This window comes from Oncorhynchus mykiss, chromosome 9 (genome assembly GCF_013265735.2).
Source record: "Oncorhynchus mykiss isolate Arlee chromosome 9, USDA_OmykA_1.1, whole genome shotgun sequence".
NCBI lineage: Eukaryota > Metazoa > Chordata > Actinopteri > Salmoniformes > Salmonidae > Oncorhynchus > Oncorhynchus mykiss.
In genome coordinates this window covers 71,482,105-71,494,986 of record NC_048573.1, presented here as the reverse complement: position 1 = coordinate 71,494,986, position 12,882 = coordinate 71,482,105, and the positions used below count along the sequence as shown (strand labels likewise).

The 12,882-nt window shown below is 45.1% G+C and overlaps 1 protein-coding gene across 2 annotated transcripts in view; it reads right to left on the bottom strand.

Annotated features, from left to right (window-relative positions):
- slc16a4 (solute carrier family 16 member 4) overlaps positions 1-12,882 on the bottom strand; it is an 82,577-nt gene that overhangs the window by 55,307 nt on the left and 14,388 nt on the right. The gene's annotated exons all lie outside the window — the stretch shown is intronic.

Here is a 12,882-nt window from a genome sequence, read left to right as displayed (position 1 = left end):
AGACTGGGGAAAAGCAGGAGCTGAGAAACACAACGCTGGTTGACTTGACAAACAAGACGAACTGGCAACAGACAAACAGAGAACACAGTTATAAGTACCTAGGGGATAATGGGGAAGATGGGCGACACCTGGAGGGGGTGGATACAAGCACAAGGACAGGTGAAACAGATCCGGGCGTGACACACTGTGATGCAGGTTGGATTGAATTGAGCCCTAATCAAAAATTTTCAAGGGGATGATTACACTTTTCTTCCCAACACAATACTGCAATAAATGCACATTACAAAAATGTGTTTTGTGCTACATGTGGGATTCGAGTTTACACTGCAAGTTGGCAAAAGATGTCAGCAACTCAGTGCGTTAACACTGTGGGCTAACTGTCCAGAGCCTTACCACTGTGGGCTAACTGTCCAGCCTTACCACTGCGGGCTAACTGTCCAGAGCCTTACCACTGAGCTAACTGTCCAGAGCCTTACCACTGTGAGCTAACCTTCCAGAGCCTTACCACTGTGAGCTAACTGTCCAGAGCCTTACCACTGTGGGCTAACTGTCCGGAGCCTTACCACTGTGAGCTAACTGTCCGGAGCCTTACCACTGTGAGCTAACTGTCTGGAGCTTTACCACTGTGAGCTAACTGTCTGGAGCCTTACCACTGTGAGCTAACTGTCTGGAGCCTTACCACTGTGAGCTAACTCTCCAGAGCCATACAACTGTGAGCTAACTGTCCAGAGCCTTACCACTGTGAGCTAACTGTCCAGAGCCTTACCACTGTGAGCTAACTGTCCAGAGCCTTACCACTGTGAGCTAACTGCCTAAAGCCGTATATATGGTTACGATGCGCATCATCATTTTATTATCACAAATAAAGTGACTAAGTGGGCAGTTGAAGTCAGCGAGGAGGCAAATATTTGTGAGGTTCTTGCATTGAAATTGCATTAAATTCTGCTTATATCACGCTACGCCATCATAAACACAAAGTTCAAATGCTCAAATTTCCGAGATTGTGCGTGCTTTTGAAGTGACAGGTTGCCACGAAATCTGTCGCCTATCTCTGTCACCTATCTCTGTAGCCTTCTAGTAGTCGTGAGGACAAGGATTCAGCAGGAGGCAGGCAGGTAGAGGTGGAAATGAGTGTTTACACAGTGCTGGTGTTTCAAAGATTATATTACAAGTGCATATACGAAGTTCTGTCTTTAAAATGTCAACATTCAAAAGAAAAAGTCTCATCAGGCAAAACCTGTTTGAACCAATAAAGCACAAGTGGGGTCTACCAGGCTCAGATACAGCCTCTCCATGAGTTACCCAACCTTGAACTAAAGTAACCGCAAACAGGCACTTGGCCACACCTATTCTTGGCGCACAGGCCAGGTACTGTATATCTATGCATGCTAAAGCATGTGTTCAGACAACATTAAACAGACACATACTCCCCAAAGAAACAAAATGAAGAAATTCACAGTAAACTGACAGTAATTTGACAGTAAACTGACAGCAAACAGACAGTAAACTGACGGTAAATTGACAGTAAATTGACAGTAAACCGACAGTAATTTGACTGTAAACTGACAGCAAACAGACAGTAAACTGACGGTAAATTGACAGTAAATTAACAGTAAACCGACAGTAATTTGACAGTAAACTGACGGTAAATTGACAGTAAATTGACAGTAAACCGACAGTAATTTGACAGTAAACTGACAGTAATTTGACAGTAAACAGACAGTAAACTGACAGTAAATTGACATTAAACTGGTAAATGCAATTAAATAAACCAAAAGTTGTGCTGTTTGTGAGCTCTCCAAACAACATTCCCACTTGGAGAATGAGAATGGTATGAATGTATATTATATTTAATGAATTATAAACATTTCCGTAACTAAACATTATAAATGAATGGCGGAATATGTTGCAAGAGGACAAGTACATTAGAGTGTCTAGTTTGAGAAACAGACGCCTCACAAGTCCTCAACTGGCAGCTTCATTAAATAGTACCCGCAAAACACCAGTCTCAACGTCAACAGTGAAGAGGCGACTCCGTGATGTTGGCCTTTTACGCAGAATTCCTCTGTCCAGTGTTCTGTGTTCTTTTGCCCATCTTAATCTTTTCTTTTTATTGGCCAGTCTGAGATATGGCTTTTTCTTTGCAACTCTGCCTTAATCTTAAATAAGCATGCCCCATTCAAGAAATTTAGAACCAGTAGCAGATATAGCCCTTGGTTCTCTCCAGACCTGACTACCCTTGACCAGCACAAAAACATCCTGTGGTTGTTCTGCATTAGCACCGAACAGCCCCCGTGATATGCAACTTTTCAGGGAAGTTAGGAAAGCCAAGGCTAGCTTTTTCAAGCAGAAATTTGCTTCCTGCAACACAAACTCACAAAAGTTCTGGGACAAGGGCCTCCCGGGTGGCGCAGTGGTTAAGGGTGCTGTACTGCAGCGCCAGCTGTGCCATCAGAGACTCTGGGTTCGCGCCCAGGCTCTGTCGTAACTGGCCGCAACCGGGAGGTCCGTGGGGCGACGCAGAATTGGCATAGCGTTGTCCGGGTTAGGGAGGGCTTGGTCGGTAGGGATGTCCTTGTCTCATCGCGCACCAGCGACTCCTGTGGCGGGCCGGGCGCAGTGCGCGCTAACCAAGGTTGCCAGGTGGACAGTGTTTCCTCCGACACATTGGTGCGGCTGGCTTCCGGGTTGGATGTGCGCTGTGTTAAGAAGCAGTGCGGCTTGGTTGGGTTGTATATCGGAGGACGCATGACTTTCAACCTTCGTCTCTCCCGAGCCCGTACGGGAGTTGTAGCGATGAGACAAGATAGTAGCTACTACAACAATTGGATACCACGAAAAAGGGGTAAAAAATAAATTTAAAATTAAATTTAAAAAAAGTTCTGGGACACTGTAAAGTCCATGGAGAATAAGAGCACCTCCTCTCAGCTGCCCACTGCACTGAGGATAGGAAACTCTGTCACCACCGATAAATCCACCATTCTGGTCAGACTCCGGAGACGGGCACATCGTGCACCACTCCCTAGCATTCTTCTTGCCAATGTCCAGTCTCTTGACAACAAGGTTGATGAAATCCGAGCAAGGGTAGCATTCCAGAGGGACATCAGAGACTGTAACGTCCTTTGCTTCACTGAAACATGGCTCACTGGAGAGACTCTATCCGAAGCAGTGCAGCCAACGGGTTTCTCCACGCATCGCGCAGACAGAAACAAACAACTTTCTGGTAAGAAGAGGGGCGGGGGCGTATGCCTTATGACTAACGGAACATGGTGTGATGAAAGAAACATACAGGAACTCAAATCCTTCTGTTCACCTGATTTAGAATTCCTCACAATCAAATGTAGACCGCATTATCTACCAAGAGAATTCTCTTCGATTATAATCACAGCCGTATATATCCCCCCCAAGCAGACACATCGATGGCTCTGAACGAACTTTATTTAACTCTCTGCAAACTGGAAACGATTTATCCGGAGGCTGCATTCATTGTAGCTGGGGATTTTAACAAGGCTAATCTGAAAACAAGACTCCCTAAATTTTATCAGCATATCGATTGCGCAACCAGGGGTGGAAAGACCTTGGATCATTGTTACTCTAACTTCCGCGACGCATATAAGGCCATGCCCCGCCCCCCTTTCGGAAAAGCTGACCACGACTCCATTTTGTTGATCCCTGCCTACAGACAGAAACTAAAACAAGAGGCTCCCACGCTGAAGTCTGTCCAATGCTGGTCCGACCAAGCTGACTCCACACTCCAAGATTGCTTCCATCACGTGGACTGGGAGATGTTTCGTATTGCATCAGATAACATTGACGAATACGCTGATTCGGTGTGCGAGTTCATTAGAACGTGCGTTGAAGATGTCGTTCCCATAGCAACGATTAAAACATTCCCTAACCAGAAACCGTGGATTGATGGCAGCATTCGTGTGAAACTGAAAGCGCGAACCACTGCTTTTAATCAGGGCAAGGTGTCTGGTAACATGACCGAATACAAACAGTGCAGCTATTCCCTCCGCAAGGCTATCAAACAAGCTAAGCGCCAGTACAGAGACAAAGTAGAATCTCAATTCAACGGCTCAGACACAAGAGGCATGTGGCAGGGTCTACAGTCAATCACGGACTACAGGAAGAAATCCAGCCCAGTCACGGACCAGGATGTCTTGCTCCCAGGCAGACTAAATGACTTTTTTGCCCGCTTTGAGGACAATACAGTGCCACTGACACGGCCTGCTACGAAAACATGCGGTCTCTCCTTCACTGCAGCCGAGGTGAGTAAGACATTTAAACGTGTTAACCCTCGCAAGGCTGCAGGCCCAGACGGCATCCCCAGCCGCGCCCTCAGAGCATGCGCAGACCAGCTGGCCGGTGTGTTTACGGACATATTCAATCAATCCCTATACCAGTCTGCTGTTCCCACATGCTTCAAGAGGGCCACCATTGTTCCTGTTCCCAAGAAAGCTAAGGTAACTGAGCTAAACGACTACCGCCCCGTAGCACTCACATCCGTCATCATGAAGTGCTTTGAGAGACTAGTCAAGGACCATATCACCTCCACCCTACCTGACACCCTAGACCCACTCCAATTTGCTTACCGCCCAAATAGGTCCACAGACGATGCAATCTCAACCACACTGCACACTGCCCTAACCCATCTGGACAAGAGGAATACCTATGTGAGAATGCTGTTCATCGACTACAGCTCGGCATTCAACACCATAGTACCCTCCAAGCTCGTCATCAAGCTCGAGACCCTGGGTCTCGACCCCGCCCTGTGCAACTGGGTACTGGACTTCCTGACGGGCCGCCCCCAGGTGGTGAGGGTAGGCAACAACATCTCCTCCCCGCTGATCCTCAACACTGGGGCCCCACAAGGGTGCGTTCTGAGCCCTCTCCTGTACTCCCTGTTCACCCACGACTGCGTGGCCACGCACGCCTCCAACTCAATCATCAAGTTTGCGGACGACACAACAGTGGTAGGCTTGATTACCAACAACGACGAGACGGCCTACAGGGAGGAGGTGAGGGCCCTCGGAGTGTGGTGTCAGGAAAATAACCTCACACTCAACGTCAACAAAACTAAGGAGATGATTGTGGACTTCAGGAAACAGCAGAGGGAACACCCCCCTATCCACATCGATGGAACAGTAGTGGAGAGGGTAGCAAGTTTTAAGTTCCTCGGCATACACATCACAGACAAACTGAATTGGTCCACTCACACAGACAGCATCGTGAAGAAGGCGCAGCAGCGCCTCTTCAACCTCAGGAGGCTGAAGAAATTCGGCTTGTCACCAAAAGCACTCACAAACTTCTACAGATGCACAATCGAGAGCATCCTGGCGGGCTGTATCACCGCCTGGTATGGCAACTGCACCGCCCTCAACCGTAAGGCTCTCCAGAGGGTAGTGAGGTCTGCACAACGCATCACTGGGGGCAAACTACCTGCCCTCCAGGACACCTACACCACTCGATGTCACAGGAAGGCCATAAAGATCATCAAGGACATCAACCACCCGAGCCACTGCCTGTTCACCCCGCTATCATCCAGAAGGCGAGGTCAGTACAGGTGCATCAAAGCTGGGACCGAGAGACTGAAAAACAGCTTCTATCTCAAGGCCATCAGACTGTTAAACAGCCACCACTAACACTGAGTGGCTGCTGCCAACACACTGACACTGACTCAACTCCAGCCACTTTAATAATGGGAATTGATGGGAAATGATGTAAATATATCACTAGCCACTTTAAACAATGCTACCTTATATAATGTTACTTACCCTACATTATTCATCTCATATGCATACGTATATACTGTACTCTATATCATTGACTGTATCCTTATGTAATACATGTATCACTAGCCACTTTAAACTATGCCACTTTGTTTACATACTCATCTCATTTGTACATACTGTACTCGATACCATCTACTGTATCTTGCCTATGCTGCTCTGTACCATCACTCATTCATATATCCTTATGTACATATTCTTTATCCCCTTACACTGTGTACAAGACAGTAGTTTTGGAATTGTTAGTTAGATTACTTGTTATTACTGCATTGTCGGAACTAGAAGCACAAGCATTTCGCTACACTCGCATTAACATCTGCTAACCATGTGTATGTGACAAATAAAATTTGATTTGATTTGATGATTTGATTTGATTTGATTTGAGAATTTCACTAAGCATTTTTCTACGGCTGGCCATGCTTTCCACCTGGCTACCCCTACCCCGGTCAACAGCCCTGTGCTCCCCACAGCAACCCGCCCAATCCTCCCCCACTTCTCCTTCACCCAAATCCAGATAGCTGATGTTCTGAAAGAGCTGCAAAATCTGGACCCCTACAAACCAGCCGGGCTAGACAATCTGGACCATCTCTTTATAAAATTATCTGCCGAAATTGTTGCAACCCCTATTACTAGCCTGTTCAACCTCCCCATATACTACCCACCACTGCGACCTGTATGCTCTCGTTGGCTGGCCCTCGCTTCATACTTGTCACCAAACCCACTGGTTCCAGGTCATCTACAAGACCTTGCTAGGTAAAGCCCCGCCTTCTCTCAGCTTGCTGGTCACCATAGCAGCACCTACCCGTAGCACGCGCTCCAGCAGGTATATCTCTCTGGTCACCCCCAAAGCCAATTCCTCCTTTGGCCGCCTCTCCTTCCAGTTCTCTGCTGCCAATGACTGGAACAAATTACAAAAATGACTGAAACTGGAGACACTCATCTCCCTCACTAGCTTTAAGCACCAGCTGTCAGAGCAGCTCACAGATCACTGCACATAGCCCATCTGTAAATAGCCCAAACAACTACCTAATCCCCTACTGTATTTATTTATTTATCTTGCTCCTTTGCACCCCAGTACTTCTACTTTGCACATTCATCTACTGCACATCTACCTTTCCAGTGTTTATTTTTGTATTTACATCGCCACCATGTCCTTTTTGCCTTTACCTCCCTTATCTCACCTCATTTGCACACATTGTATATAGACTTGTTTTTCTACTGTATTGTTGACTGTATGTTTGTTTTACTCCATGTGTAACTCTGTGTCGTTGTATGTGTCGAACTGCTTTGCTTTATCTTGGCCAGGTCGCAGTTGTAAATTAGAACTTGTTCTCAACTCAGCCTACCTGGTTAAATAAATGTGAAATAAATCAATGTTAAAAATAAATTGCCTTGAAGCGAGCATAGAAGGCATTTAGCTCGTCTGGTAGGCTCGCGTCACTGTGCAGCTCACGGCTGGGTTTCCCTTTGCTCTCTGTGATAGTTTGCAAGCCCTGCCACATCTGTGTCAGAGTTGGTGTAGTAGGATTCGATCAAAGTCCTGAATTGACACTGCCTGTTTGATGGTTCGGAGGAGGATGTAGCGGGATTTCTTATAAGCGGCCGGATTAGTGTCCCGCCCTTTGGAAGCTGCAGCTCTAGCCTTTAGCTTAGTGCAGATGTTGCCTTTACTCCATGGCCTCTGGGATATGTACATACGGTCACCGTAGGGACGACGTTGTCGATGCACTTATTAATGAAGCCGGAAACTAAAGTCCTCAAAGCCATCGGATTAATCCCGAAACATATTACAGACTGTGCTAGCGAAACAGTCCTGTAGCTGGTTCACCAAGCAAAAACCTGATACAAATGAATCTAAAGAATGCTATAAGTACATAAATTGTTTGCTCAGTGGGAAATTAATATCCAACTAGTCAGTGAGTGTAATTTGTGACAGCAACTATGTGAGCTAATTACAGTATTATAGACACTATATCCTGGGATTCCCTATGATCTATGTAGAATAACCCCTTACAGTATTATTATGTCCTGGGATTTCCTATGATCTTCTATGTAGAAGAACCCCTTACAGTATTATAGACACTATGTCCTGGGATTTTCTATGATCTTCTAGTTAGAAAATGGCGCCACACCAAACTGGAACTCTTCCGACGAGTACCGTGCAGTATCGAAGAGTCCTCATTGATGCTCGATCATCCTATTTTTCCAACTTAATTGAGAAAAATAAGAACAATCCAAAATGTATTTTTGATACTGTCGCAAAGCTAACTAAAAAGCAGCATTCCCCAAGAGAGGATGGCTTTTCACTTCAGCAGTAATAAATTCATGAACTTCTTTGAGGAAAAGATCATGATCATTAGAAAGCAAATTACGGACTTCTCTTTTAATCTGCGTATTTCTCCAAAGCTCAGTTGTCTTGAGTCTGCACAACTCTGCCAGGACCTAGGATCAAGAGAGACACTCAAGTGTTTTAGTACTATATCTCTTGACACAATGATGAAAACAATCATGGCCTCTAAACCAAGCTGCATACTATTCCAACTATTCCCTATTCCAACTAAACTACTGAAAGAGCTGCTTCCTGTGCTTGGCCCTCCTATGTTGAACATAATAAACGTCTCTCTATCCATCAGATGTGTACCAAACTCACTAAAAGTGGCAGTAATAAAGCCTCTCTTGAAAAAGCCAAACCTTGACCCAGAAAATCTAAAAAACTAATCGGCCTATATCGAATCTCCCATTCCTCTCAAAAAAAATTGAAAAAGCTGTTGCGCAGCAACTCACTGGCTTCCTGAAGACAAACAATGTATACGAAATGCTTCAGTCTGGTTTCAGACCCCATCATAGCACTGAGACTGCACTTGTGAAGGTGGAAAATTACCTTTTAATGGCGTCAGACCGAGGCTCTGCATCTGTCCTCAGGCTCCTAGACCTTAGTGCTGCTTTTGATACCATCAATCACCACATTCTTTTGGAGAGATTGAAAACCCAAATTAGTCTGCACGGACAAGTTCTGGACTGATTCTTCTGTTGAATCTGACAATTAATCTTGATGGTTGTACAGTCGTCTCAAACAAAACTGTGAAGGACCTCGGCGTTACTCTGGACCCTGATCTCTCTTTTGACGAACATATCAAGACTGTTTCAAGGACAGCTTTTTTCCATCTACGTAACATTGCAAAAATGTTCTGTCCAAAAATGATGCAGAAAAATTCATCCATGCTTTTGTCACTTCTAGGTTAGACTACTGCAATGCTCTACTTTCCGGCTACCCGGATAAAGCACTAAACTTCAGTTAGTGCTAAATATGGCTGCTAGAATCCTGAAAATCCCAAAAGATTTGATCATATTACTCCAGTGCTAGCCTCCCTACACTGGCTTCCTGTAAGACAAGGCCTGATTTCAAGGTTTTACTGTTAACCTACAAAGCATTACATGGGCTTGCTCCTACCTATCTTTCCGATTTGGTCCTGCCGTACATACCTACACGTACGCTACGGTCACAAGCCGCAGGCCTGCTAATTGTCCCTAGAATTTCTAATCAAATAGCTGGAGGCAGGGCTTTCTCCTATAGAGCTACATTTTTATGGAATGGTCTGCCTACCCATGTGAGAGACGCAGACTCGGTCTCAACCTTTAAGTCTTTATTGAAGACTCATCTCTTCAGTAGGTCCTATGATTGAGTGTAGTCTGGCCCAGGAGTGTGAAGGTGAACGGAAAAGGCACTGGAGCAACGAACCGCCCTCGCTGTTTCTGCCTGGCCGGTTCTCCTCTCTCCACTGGGATTCTCTGCCTCTAACCCAAATACAGGGACTGAGTCACTGGCTTACTGGTGCTCGTTCATGCCGTCCCTAGGAGGGGTGAGCCACTTGAGTGGGTTGAGTCACTGACGTGGTCTTCCTGTCTGGGTTGGCGCCCCCTCTTGGGTTGTGCCGTGGCGGAGATCTTTGTGGGCTATACTCGGCCTTGTCTCAGGATTGTAAGTTGGTGGTTGAAGATATCCCTCTAGTAGTGTGGGGGCTGTGGGCGTGGTTATATCCTGCCTGTTTGGCTCTGTCCGGGGGTATCATCGGACGGGGCCACAGTGTCTCCTGATCCCTCCTTTCTCAGCCTCCAGTATTTATGCTGCAGTAGTTTATGTGTCGGGGGCTAGGGTCAATCTATTATATCTGGAGTACTTCTCCTGTCTTATCCGGTGTCCTGTGTGAATTTAAGTATGCTCTCTCTAATTCTCTCTTTCTCTTTCTCTCTCTCTCTCTCAGAGGACCTGAGCCCTAGAAACATGCTTCAGGACTACCTGGCATGATGACTCCTTGTTGTCCCCAGTTCACCTGGCCGTGCTGCTGCTCCAGTTTCAACTGTTCTGCCTGCGGCTATGGAACCCTGACCTGTTCACCGGACGTGCTACCTGTTCCAGACCTGCTGTTTTCAACTCTCTAGAGACAGCAGGAGCGGTAGAGATACTCATAATGATCTGCTATGAAAAGCCAACTGACATGTACTCCTGAGGTGCTGACCTGTTGCACCCTCGACAACTACTGTGATTATTATTATTTGACCATGCTGGTTATTTATGAACATTTGGACATCTTGGCCATGTTCTGTTATAATCTCCATTCTGCACAGCCAGAAGAGGACTGGCCACCCCACTCAGAGCCTGGTTCCTGTCTAGGTTTCTTCCTAGATTTTGTTTTTTCCTAGCCACTGTGCTTCTACACCTGCATTGCTTACTGTTTGGGGTTTTAGGCTGGGTTTCTGTACAGCACTTTGAGATATCAGCTGATGTAAGAAGGGCTACAGTGCCTTGCGAAAGTATTCGGCCCCCTTGAACTTTGCGACCTTTTGCCACATTTCAGGCTTCAAACATAAAGATATAAAACTGTATTTTTTTGTGAAGAATCAACAACAAGTGGGACACAATCATGAAGTGGAACGACATTTATTCGATATTTCAAACTTTTTTAACAAATCAAAAACTGAAAAATTGGGCGTGCAAAATTATTCAGCCCCCTTAAGTTAATACTTTGTAGCGCCACCTTTTGCTGCGATTACAGCTGTAAGTCGCTTGGGGTATGTCTCTATCAGTTTTGCACATCGAGAGACTGAAATTTTTTCCCATTCCTCCTTGCAAAACAGCTCGAGCTCAGTGAGGTTGGATGGAGAGCATTTGTGAACAGCAGTTTTCAGTTCTTTCCACAGATTCTCGATTGGATTCAGGTCTGGACTTTGTAGCTCAAACTGTTCGGACTATACAGCCGTTTTTGTGGAGAAAAACAGTTTTTGGGATCCGTCCTTGTCTCACAGACACCGCTCTAAGTCAGCGCCTGTTAATCACAGACGACCGTCTGGTATCTATGCAGAAGAAGTAGACTAATCCAATGCAACAACCCAGCAGTCTGTAGCTCAAACACACAATGTTTAAAAGGGGTTAGAAGCCATAAATCACGCCGATGATGGGACACAAAGTGTTTCAGACCTACTAGAGTGATTCTGCATTAACAATTGTAGCCTACAGATGTCGGATCTTGATTTGATCACTCTTGTGTTGCTGACAATGTATTTGAGTTTTCAAAAGGCTTCTAACGTTTGGAATTTCCACTCTGAAATGCCAGGCATGATGTGCCCCTATACACCCTTAAATTTTTACATTTTATTATAATCCACATAATAATTAACATTTAAGAATTAACAGAAAAACAGAGCAAACTAGAATGCTATTTGGCCCTACACAGAGAGTACACAGTGGCAGAATACCTGACCACTGTGACTGACCCAAACTTAAGGAAAGCTTTGACTATGTACAGACTCAGTGAGCATAGCCTTGCTATTGAGAAAGGCCGCCGTAGGCAGACATGGCTCTCAAGAGAAGACGGGCTATGTGCTCACTGCCCACAAAATGAGGTGGAAACTGAGCTGTACTTCCTAACCTCCTGTCCAATGTATGACCATATTAGAGAGACATATTTCCCTCAGATTACACAGATCCACAAAGAATTTTTTTAAAAATCAAATTTTGATAAACTCCCATATCTACTGGGTGAAATTCCACAGTGTGCCATCACAGTAGCAAGATTTGTGACCTGTTGCCACGAGAAAAGGGCAACCAGTGAAGAACAAACAACATTGTAAATACAACCCATATTTATGCTTATTTATTTTCCATTGTGTACTAATCATTTGTACATTGTTACAACACTGTGTATATATATTCTAATGTTTGGAATTTCCACTCTGAAATGTCATATATATAATATATATATATATATATATATACACACACACACAGTATATAATATGACATTTGTAATGTCTTTATTGTTTTGAAACTTCTGTATGTGTAATGTTTACTGTTAATTTTTATTGTTTATTTCACTTTGTATATTATCTACCTCACTAGCTTTGGCAATGTTACCACATGTTTCCCATGTCAATAAAGCCCCTTGAATTGAATTTAATTGAGAGACAGAGAGCGAGAGAGAGACAGAGAGAGACAGAGAGAGAGAGAGAGAGAGAGACACACACAGAGAGACAGAGAGACACACAGAGAGACAGAGAGAGAGACAGAGAGAGAGAGAGACAGACAGAGAGACAGACAGAGAGACAGACAGAGAGACAGACAGACAGAGAGAGAGACAGAGAGAGAGACAGAGAGAGAGACAGAGAGAGAGAGACACACAGAGACAGAGAGAGAGAGAGAGAGAGAGAGAGACACAGAGAGAGACAGAGAGAGAGAGAGAGAGAGAGAGACACACAGAGAGAGACAGAGAGAGAGAGAGACACACAGAGAGACAGAAAGACAGACAGAGAGAGAGAGACACAGAGAGAGAGAGACAGAGCGAGAGAGACAGAGCGAGAGAGACAGAGAGACACACATAGAGACAGAAAGACAGACAGAGAGAGACATAGAGACTTTTCCTCTTTAGGAAATTTTCCCATCTACCACCGCTGTAGACAAAGCACTAAAGCCACACTCCTTCATTTGTGCATACCTTTAAAGAGTGGGCCACCAACAAAAAGCATTATTTCAGGGTTATCGTCGCCGTGCTACTACTATCCACATAAACATTAGATCTGGGAATGTTTGGAACAG